The sequence below is a fragment of the Peromyscus californicus genome, unplaced genomic scaffold (genome assembly GCF_007827085.1).
Source record: "Peromyscus californicus insignis strain IS unplaced genomic scaffold, ASM782708v3 Scaffold_10__1_contigs__length_136768540, whole genome shotgun sequence".
NCBI classification, from domain to species: Eukaryota; Metazoa; Chordata; class Mammalia; order Rodentia; family Cricetidae; genus Peromyscus; species Peromyscus californicus.
Window position 1 is genome coordinate 80,368,126 of NW_026294391.1, and position 11,216 is coordinate 80,379,341.

The 11,216-nt window shown below is 37.2% G+C and overlaps 1 pseudogene; it reads right to left on the bottom strand.

The window, feature by feature from the left end:
- Positions 1–3,283: 3,283 nt before the first annotated feature.
- On the bottom strand, positions 3,284–4,936 carry LOC128115361 (40S ribosomal protein S6-like; annotated as a pseudogene).
- Between the last annotated feature and the right edge of the window lie 6,280 nt (positions 4,937–11,216).

Here is an 11,216-nt window from a genome sequence, read left to right on the forward strand (position 1 = left end):
TTTAGCTTAGTGTTCTTGTGAGACTCCTGACAGTGGGAGTGGGGCTGTCTCTGACTCTTTTGCTTGCTCTTGGGACCCTCTTCCTCCTACTGGGTTACCTCAACCAGCTTTGATATGTGCCTAGTCTAATTGCAGCTTGTTATGCTGTTCTATTGCTATCACTGGGAGACCTGCTCTTTTATGAAGGGAAATAGAGGAGCAGTGGATCTGGGGGGTTGGAACTTGTAGGAGTGGAGGGAGGGGGAACTGCAGTCAGGATGTATGAGAAAAGAATAAATGAAAATTAAATATAAAAATAAAATAAAATAAATAATATGAATTCATTCCACAACATATGATGTCATGCACATATTTCCAAATCCCATCCCCTACTCCTCCAAAAAAGAAGTTCAAAACCACTTCAAAGCTCATGCATTTGGGATAAGGTATGGTCAATCTATATTCACACTCTGTGAATGATCATGTTTTCTCAGTGTAGGTATGATTGTGTCAATTTACCATTGGAAGCCTGGGCTAACATTTGAAAATTGTTGGCTTTTAAAAGCGAAACTCCTTGTCATGGCTTGTCCAGCATCTTTCTTGAATCTTGGATGTCACCATATAATTCCCGCATTAGTCACTTTAAGGATTTTGATTTCTAATCATTGTGGCCATGATTTAGGGTACAAATACAGGATTTTGCTAATTTCCAGCACTGGGCATTTGGGTATGTCATTTCCTTGGACATGACATAGTAGTTTCTTGGTATAGAGTTATCTTTGTGATCATAAGGATGATGTCTTTGGTCTCCATTAGACTAAGTTTTACAAAAGTGGAGACTATTTATGTAATAGAACATTGCCTAGCGTAGTATCTTGTATGTAATAGAACATCCACACTGAATGAGTAAATGAAGACTCTGTGTATAATGAACACATCTTCCCTTGTTAGATTTTTCTCTTCCAAGTTCCTGCAGCTTCAACACATATCTAAATAACCAGTATTATCAGACAGGTAAGGCCACCTTCATTTATGATCTATGTTCCATGGGAATCTTTTCATGTTCCAGACCTTTCTGACCCTGCTATATTCACTCAATACCATATTTCCTTGATATTCTAGTCTTCAGGCATTATAACAACTCATTAAGAGGCTTACTTAACTGGTGTCCAAGCTTTCAGAAAGCATGTCTTAAGTAACTCTCTTTGTATCAGAGTAGAGGGCCCAGGACATTGGATAAGTTGTTTTATAATCAGGCTCATCAGAAACTGTGGACACTTAATCTGTATGTATCTACAAATATGTACTAATATACCCCACTTTGGGTACTTGGAATCAAATACAGATCTACTGTGCTGACTCTGCAGCTCATATACAGAGTTTTATGTAAACTTGTAGAGAGAGTGATGTACTGTCTTCTCTGCAGTTGAATATGTTGGCCAGCTTCATATTCATATAAGAAAGCATTAAAAGCTAAAGTCTCAATCTAGGTGTGTGTGTGTGTATACGTGTGTGTGTGTGTGTGTGTGTGTGTGTGTGTGTGTGTGTGTGTGTGTGTGTGTGTGTGTTAGGGTGCTACTACGCTATGGGTTCTGGGTTTTTTTTGTTCTTGTTTCTTTAGCACCAAGGACTGAAGCCAGAGAACTTTATAGCTTTGATAATGAAATGTTTGACATTTCAAGATTTACATAAAGGAAAATTGACTTTCCTAATCAACTAGGTTTACAAGTGGAACATTAGCTTCAAATTCTCTATTTTTGTCTTTTCATTTAATCAAGTGCCAAATCTTGCTAGTTCTATTCTCTGTGGTTTTAAAACATTTATATTGCATTTTATGTAATCAGTGTGCCTGTCTTTATATGTGTGTGGGTACATACATGACATGTCACATGCATACCACTGGTCTCAGTTTCTCAGAAACTATACACATTCACTGTCACAAAAGCTTATAGATTTATGGTAGGCCATTGATTTGGAGATTTAGTTATTTTTTCATCACTGTGCCTGAAATGTAACTATCAATTTAAGGGAAGGAAAACTGATTTTGGCTCACAGTTTCAGAGGGTTACAGTCCATCATGGCAGAGAAGGCATCTTAAGTAGTTCATACATAGAATGTGAGGCAAAGGCTATTTGTGTCACAAAACACCAGGAAGTAGAGAGCAAGGATGAAATCAGGAACCTGGATAATACCTCCAAAAAGTCTACTTCCAGTGATTCATGTCTACCATTTCCTACAGGTTCCACATCTTTCCAAAATAGTGCCACCAGCTAGGAAATAAGTATTCAAAACACAAGTCCACAGAGGACATTTCCAATTCAAACAGTAGCACGGACTTTTAAAAAATGATAATCATTGAGAGTCTTTCCATGTATCCAGAGGCTCAAGTATTTAAGTGTTGGGCCCCAGCTCTTGGCACTACTGAGTAGTGATTGGTTGTGAAAACATAGCCCATTGATGAGGTCATAGCTGAGAGAACTATTAGGAGGTGGGGTTTAGTTGGTGGAATTAGGTCACTGTGGAGATGGCTTTGAAGGATATATCTTGTCTCTGTGCCCCATCTCTGTCTCTTTTTGCTTCCTGGTTGACAGGTAAGCAGCTTTGCTCTGTGATGGCCTTCCATCATGCTATCTGCCTCACCACAGGCTTTGAAGTAAGGGTTTGATGAACTGAAACCTCTGAAGTCATGGCCCAAATAAATCTTCCTTTGTGTTAATTTTACCAGGTACTTAGTCACAGTGAAACAAAAAAACAAAACAAAACAAAACAAAACCCTAACAAAGAGAATAAGTACATGTATAACACAAAGACAGTGGCCCTTCTCTTTTCTCTTTTTCTTATCCACTTTACAACCCCATATGGAAAGTGGTGGGTTGGTCATTTCTATCCGTTAATTTATCTCACATTAATTTCCATGCATTTGCCATTCATCTACTATTCCTGATTTACTGAAATTTTGGTATCATATATCACAACCTGGGACTGATGGGTTAAAAAGAAATCTTCTTACTGGATTATGAGCTTTTGAGAAAACCCATGGCTGTCTTACTCCTCACCCCAGGACTTTCATACAGCTGCTGCTCAGTGCATACTGATAGAGTGAATGATGTCTACACTTCAAGATTTCTGAAATTAAAACAAGAACATCTATTTAAAGGGATATTGGTGAATAGAATTTTAGGAAAATGTGTTTGACAATACTTGACCCTTCTGGAAACCCTGTGATTGAAAAGGCATGCTTATGAAATTTGATGAAAAACACTGATAAAATATGCATCCACTCCTTTCAGATCGTATAATGAGGACCTTCTTGGAGAAAGTGAAATGATGTTACCCGCTGAGTGAATTACATGTTTGCCATGGAAATCATCTAACTCTGCAAAAACCAGAAACACAGAAGCAAACATGCCAGCCATTCCCTCTCTGGAAACCCTTGGACAGAATTCTACACAGTGAAAGTCTGAAATGAACCCTTAGCAACTATTGGAACAGAAATGTATTGACCAGGAGTTCTGTTTTAAAAGAAATCATCTACTTAGTAGCAGCACCAAGAACCTGAGCCCTTTGCAGACCTACCACAAATCTGGCTGAACATAATCATGTAAGCATCACAAATTTTTACAAAACCCAAATTACATGTATTTAGGAGAGCAAATGGTGGATTTCTCAAGGGCCCCACCTGAGCTTTCCTACGAACTCAATACACACAGCAAGGTTTGCTTTTTGCACACTGTGGCATGTGATCTTCATAACAAGGAACAGCATTTGTTCCTAAAAGACATGCTCTGCCAGGTTCTTTAAATCTAAGAACAAAATTTTGTTTGTTCACCGAAGACATGGTGAAAAATATTTTTATTCATACAGCTTTTCCTGTTTTGGTTTTCTAGTTAGATAAAAACATTGGTGTCAAAAAACAGAATTAAACCCTACCATTTATTTTTTATTTCTTTTCTAGCTTTACTGAGGGTAAAGAAAAAACAAAAAAAATGTATATAATCAAGATATATAACAATTTTTTCAAGGTCTGATCATTTATTTGTCACTCTTAAAGACTTATTTTTGACTGGACTCAGAAGTAGAAGCTCTCAGCAGGAACAGCCTACGTCTCTTGGCAATCTGTTCCTGATGTTTATCTTTGGCTTCCTTCATCCTCTTGGCCAAAAGTTTAGCAGCCTCCTCCTTGTTTTTCTTAGTGCACTATTTCTTCAGTGTTTGTGCTAGAACATGTGGGGTAACAAGATGCTGGATCTTGGGTATTTGGGTCCTGAACTTCTTACATTCTTTGTTTAAGGGCTATCTCTCAGTATATTGGTGGACATCATCTTCTTTGGAAAGATGGAAAAGCTTTTGGATCCCGCTAGCTGTCTGCCCAAATCATAATATTATGACCAAGGCATAATATCTATCAGTCCAGGAACATCCCCCCAACCCCGCTTTTTCCCCAATAACCAAGTAGAGAATACTCAGATTGGCATCCACAATGCATCCACAAACAGACTTAGGATTCCTCTCTCTAGTTCTCCTTGGCCTGTAATAAGAATTCCTTTTACTCTATAGCAAGCTCACTACACCATGAGTCAAGATACCTTGCTTCATGACAAAAAAATGTTTACTATTCCCACAACTGACTCAAACCATAAACACTTCCACTTTTCACCCAGAACATCATCAGCTACTTCTGTGGCCATGTGCTTCTCATAGAAAGTATGAAACTTGCTGGGCAGTGGTGGCACACCCCTTTAATTTAATCCCAGCACTTGGGAGGCCAAGGCAGGTGGATCGCTGAGTTGGAGGCCAGCCAGGTCTACAGAGTGAGTTCCAGGACAGCTAGGTCTATGCAGAGAAACCTTGTCTCAAAAAACCAAAAGAAGGAGAAGAAAGTAAGAAGCTTGCCTTCATAATCCACTTCAATGAGTTTCTGATATTCCAGTGGCTTGGAAGGAGCTATTCAGCTTCATCTTTTCACAAAAAAGAGCCATGATATTTTTATGCTTTTTGAATGTGTGTATATATATATATATATATATATATAACATTATACATATTGAAATTATTTGTATATTGAAATGCTTGCCACATCTCAAGTTGGTTTGCATATCCATCACTCCACAGTTATCTTTGTGTGTGTGCATGTATATGGTGAGACCACTTGAAGACTACTCTTAGTACTTAGGACATGACACAGTATAATTAACCATAGTCCATGTGCTATGCTATTCATTTTACCCATGACACATGCTTATTTTAAAACTGAAAGTTTGTACACTTTAAATAAGTTCTTTCCATTTCTCTAATCTTTAATCATTGGCAAATACCCTTAAGCTCTAGATTTATGTGTTCAACATTTTAGAATTCACATATAGGTTATATCATGTAGTATCTGTCTATCTGTGTCTGGCTTCTTTCACTTAGCATACTCTTTTTTTCAGATCCATCAGTGTTTGTTGCAAATTGGCATGACTTCCTTTGTAAGACTGAATGGTATTTGTAGACAAACCACATTTTCTTTATCAAGTCATGTATCAACAGATACCTAGATTGACCCCATTTACTGGATACTGTGAATAGTGCTGCAACTACCATGGGAACACAGCTATCTCTTTGACATACTGATTTCATTCATTTGAATATATATTCAGCAGTGGAGTTGCTGGTCATATGGCACTTCTGCTTTAATATTTTGGGTAATCCCAATGCCTTTATTCATATGGCTGTACTAATTTACAATCCCACTAACAGTGGACAAGGTTTCTCTTTTTTCCCCACATCTTCACCAGAACTTATTCTTTCTGATAATATCCATTTTAACAAGAGTGGCATGGTTTCTCATTATGTTTTTCTTTGATGATCAGGTGACCATAGGATTTTTTTAAACAAATTTTTAAAGACATATTTTCATTTTTGATTAAGTATGTGCATGCATTGTCTGCAAGTGGGTTTGTGTATGTGTGTGGAGGTCAGAAGAGGGCATTGTATCCCTCAATGCTGGAACTACAGGTGTTTGTGAGCCACCTGACATCGGTGCTGAGAACAAAACTCAGGTCCCGTACAAGAAGAGCAAGAGCTCTTCACTGCTGAGCCATCTCTCCTGCTCCAAGAATTTTGCCATTTATTTTCTGGCCACATGATGTGCTCCTTCCTTGGAAAAGTGTTTATCCATGTCCTCTGATCATTTTAAAATTAGATTATTTGGAATTTCCTGCTGCTGACTTTTAGAAATTCTTCATACATTTTGAATAGAGACATGGTATGCAGATATGTCCTCTTATATCATGGGTTACTTTTTCCTTCTATTGTTTTCTTTGCTGTTTATAAAAAAAAACTACATTGTAGTTCTATTGTTGATTTTTTCCAGAAAACTCCAGAGTGATTTCCATAGTGGATGTATTAATTTACATTCTGACAAAAAAATGTATCAACCCCCACCCCAATCATTGCCACAAATTTTCTTTGTTTTCTGGATAGTCATTCTTAACGGGGAGACATGGAATCTCAATGTAGCTTTGACTTGCATTGCTCTGATGAATAGGGTTGTTAAACATTTCATTTTCACATATTTATTGGTAATATGTATTTATTTATTTGAAAAATATTAATGTGCTCACTGATTAAATTACTTTTTTGTCTGGGCTTTGACGTTTTATATATGTGTGTGTATGTATGTATATATATATACAATAACATATATAAACAGTATGCATTTTATATACATATATATATATAAATACTAATATACCTATTAGTTCCTTTTATATTTTTGGATAGTAGTCGTTTTTCAAATGAATAGCTGGCAAAGATTACCTCTGATTCTATTTTTTTTTCCTTTTCCTTTTTCAGGTAGGATTTTGTCGTGTAGGTGAGGGTAGATTTGAAGTCCTGATCTTCTTGCTTTAGTCTCTTTAGTGCTGAGATTACAGACATGGTAGGATTACATGTGTAGCAATAGGCCCAGCTCATCAAGATGTTTTGATTATTACAGCTTTGTAATACAATTTAAAATCTAGACTGCCATGCTTCCAGCTTTATTTTGATATTCAAGGTTTCTTTAGATATTATTTAGATACTTTTGGCCCTACATAAAATTGGAAAAATAATCTCATAATTTTGATAGAGACTATAGTAGATCTATAGACCAGTTTGAATAGTAGAGAGATCTGGCAATATTCTTTCTTCTGATCCCTGAGCACAGGATGGATTTCCATTTATTTATGGCTTTTTCAGTTTTTTTGGTAAGGATTTTATAGTTTTTAGTGCAATTTTCAGGTCTTTTACCTCCTTAGTTATTTTTATTTCTGAATATTTTATTCCTTTTCAAGTTATTATAAGTAAGACCTCTTAATTTTGTGGAGGGAAGTTCATTGTTAATGGACAGAAAATGAGCTTATTTTTATAAAGGTTTATTTTTGTTACTTTGATGTATATATGTGTGTGTGTCTATATGTGAGTATGTGCATGTGAATGCAGATGCCTGAGGAGGCCACAAGAGGACATAATTAAATAAAGTAAATGGAGAGTGAAAAGGACAAAAACTCTTTATATAAATCCATGAAACTGTCATTTAAAGCATATCAGTTGCATTGGGCTGGAGAGATGGCTCAGCAGTTAAGAATGATTGCAGCTTTTCCAGAGGACCTGAGTTTGGTACTTAGCACCACATCAGGTTGCTCATGACCTGACTTCTTGTCACTCACCATTCCCCTCCTTTATTCCCATATCTCTTCCACTAGAACCCTTTTTCTCTACAACAGCCCACCCCACAATCATGTCTTATTTTGATGTGTAGCCCACTGAGTTTAATAAGAGTTACTTGCCCAAATTGGGTGGAAAGCTATTCAGTGGAGCAAAGGTAAACTAATCAGTGGTTACTCTGCTGAGGAAATTGACATCCTTCTACCAAGAACTATTCATTGGCAAGAGCCCCTTTAGGAAGGATGGGACCTCATAGTCTCTTCCCCCATTGACGATGAAATAAATAGTAATGATCTAAATCCTGTGAAGGTATTGTAAACTTAGCCACAGTGCATAAATAGAAATGAGTTCCTCTTATTCTGTGGTTGTGTTTTTCTCCCAGTTGTTTCCTTTGCTGTACCAAAACTCTAATTTGGCACAGTCTTATTTTGCTTTTTATTCTGGTCTTTGAGGGTCTTATCCAGGAAATCCTTGCTCATTCCAGTTTCTTGGAGAATTTAACCTGTTTTCTTCTAGTAATATCAGTTTCACATTTCATATTTAAGCCTTTAATCCATTTTGAGTTCTTTTTTATATATAGTGAAAGATTAGCGTCTAGTGTCCTTCTGAGCATAGGTACACACAGTTCTCAGCATTGTTTACTAAACAGAATATCCTGCTGCCAGTGCATTATTTAAATCTGTTTTAGGCTTTACCATGTGTATTGGTGCTTGACTTTAGCTTATTTGTAGAGCTATACAACTGTCACCTGTATGTAGTTTGTGTCCCATTCTCTCTTTCTGGGAATCCAAATACTTGTATGTGAAATGTGGTAGTCTTATTTGCTTGAGGTGGTGAGATCAGAGATAAACAAATTATTGCCTGAAGGTCAAATCTGGCATGGCTTTGCAGGGCCCTCAAGCTAAAATTGTTTTTACAATTTTAAAAGAGTGTAAAAGCAAAACAAAACATGGTGTTTGTCTCAGCAATAGAAACACTAGCTAAGACATCTTACCTAATGGAGCATCAGGAAAACTATCAAATTCATTTGGGAACAAGGTCACAACTAGACTAGATTTCAGAGGATATATACGTCTTATAACATTCTTGAGAAGTAGCGTTCAGATGCTGACCAATTTATAAGATTAATAAGCTTCATAATTTTTTTACAGTGCTTTTGTTTTTTTTTTTCAAAATAGGATTTCTCTGATTGCCCTTCCTGTCCCAGAACTCGATTTGTAGTCCAGGCTGGCCTCAGACTCAGAGATCTGCCTGCCTCTGCCTCCCGAGTGCTGGGATTAAAGGTATGTGCCACTACCCACAAGTGATTTTTTCATTTTTTACATCAATTTTTTTCTAAATATGTCACTCATATTATGCATTGGCTGGTGTGATTAGACTTAAGATTTGGGAATTGAGAGTTGAGCATCAAAGCCAGATTTCTCATATCTCTGCTAAGAGCTGCCTTAGTTCTAGCTTCTGAGGACGGAAAGACCTCTGCTTCAGAACTGAGCCACATTCTTTTTAAAGAAAAAGGTGAGTGCTATCCAGGAATAAATGCTCATGTTTGAAAGCTGTTCTAAGATCCGAGCTAAGTCCCTCTAGGTAAACTCTGGAAGCAGAAATCAGCCTAGACTGGATGCTCAGAAAGGACAACAGACACATTTCTGTGCTGCACTCTTTTGATTTAGCAGGGGCTGTAGTGTTTTGTGACATTAGAGTTCACAGAGGTAGCCACTGGCAAAAAGCATTCTACAGCAAGCATATTTAGGTATGGCAAATGCACTTTTAAAGATGTTTTCCAGATCTCTCTCATCTTCTTGTCAAGTCAACTGAACATTAATTATTATGACACAATTTAAATGAAAATAAATATTCCCAGCATAAGCTAAATATCTTTTAACCACCTCCAATAAGATACGAGTTTAAGAACTATAGTTATCCTGCATTTCTGTCTACCTATAATAATGCATGTACTCAAGTGGGAAAATACCCATTAAATAATAACTTGTAGTCCTTATTTCATGCTGTTGCTCTGGTATAATTTTCCAGATAAATAAAGACTACATCTTAATATTTGTTCTCTAATTTCATTACAAGGTACGAGGAAGTCGTTAGTCATATGAAGATTTACAACTTGAAAATAAAGTTTGCAGCTAAGGCAATTTATCACCCACAAGAATTTGAGAGAAGAATGCAAACTATTTTCATCTGTGTTAATTACTGTGCTATCTTCCTCTCACTTTCATTTATGTGCTTGAAAGATTTGTTTGTCCACAATCCCTTTCTGCTTTTTGAATCTACAAATAATATATCTCAGGGATGTCCAGGTCTAAGTCTCTCAAGTAAGAAATTCAAAGACAAAAGAAAGTCTTTGATTAAAAAGAAAACATCCAATTCATGTTTTGTGGGCAGCGAAGATTAGATGCAACCATACTTTCTAGATTTGAAATAGCCTAAATGTACCCTAGCTAGGCTAGAACCCAAGAAAGCTTTCAAACTCATTTCTGTCCAGAATATGAGGTGGGGGGAGAGGGAGAGAGATTAAAGAAGAGAAGTCTGTGTCTTGCTAAATACCATATTTGAGAAATAAATGCTAAAGCCATGTCTCTTGAAATTTTTTAACTAAATAGAATGTAGGAGGAAGTCATATTTGCTTGAATCTAACATGAGTAAGAGCGTGGTCCTCTCATCAGTGCTGTCTGTGAAACTCATGCAAGGCTCCACAAATGAAAAAAATGTTCAGAATTTTCTGGCCATCAAACCACTCTTCCTAGTGCTACCTTAATGTGTCTTTGTTTGTACTTCCAGAGGGCAGGTGTGGTGAGGGCAGCAGTGGAGGAAAGCTGGCTCCTGATCCCACTGGTCATTATCAATACAGATAAAATTATTTTACCAGAACACAGTGAGAGCATCATCTTAAATTTGACTTTGCTCAGTTTCTCACTGACTTACTTCCATTGTGAGAGCCCTGCAAGACGCTTTCCAGCCAGTGTGTTTGTATGTGAAGTTCTAGGAGCAGCAGTAGAGATTGTTTCCTTGGGGTTCAGGGGACCTCCCCCCCCCCCCCGCTGTAATATTGATAGGGAAGGTCTGCTAGTTGGACTCGTTGATCTTTTCTCCAGATCGTACTACAGGAAACAGAAGGGAGACGATGTTGAAGGACCATGCAGTTTCCTTCCAAGCCTCTCTAACTCGGTAGAAACAGCTACTTCCCCTGCAGCCCCTGTGTGATTGATGCCCGGAGATTGATCGAGGGCCTTAGTTATTGGTCACATACACATTGATTCAAAGTTCTGCCAGTCCTCAAAGGAATATTTACAGAGTTTTGCCATGAACTGTCAAAACTTCATTAGTACATTATCGTTGACACCTAAATTCTCTATACTTGTTGTAGATACCCCCAAATATTCATCACCCATGGAGTCATCAATTCTTGAACATTATCCAAATGCCCTAATTTATATTGATCAATTTGGGCATATGCTAAGTACTCTAGTATATTTAGGGAAATACATCTCTTTCTCCCCACCCACGGACATGTGTAATATGTAAATCATACATCACAG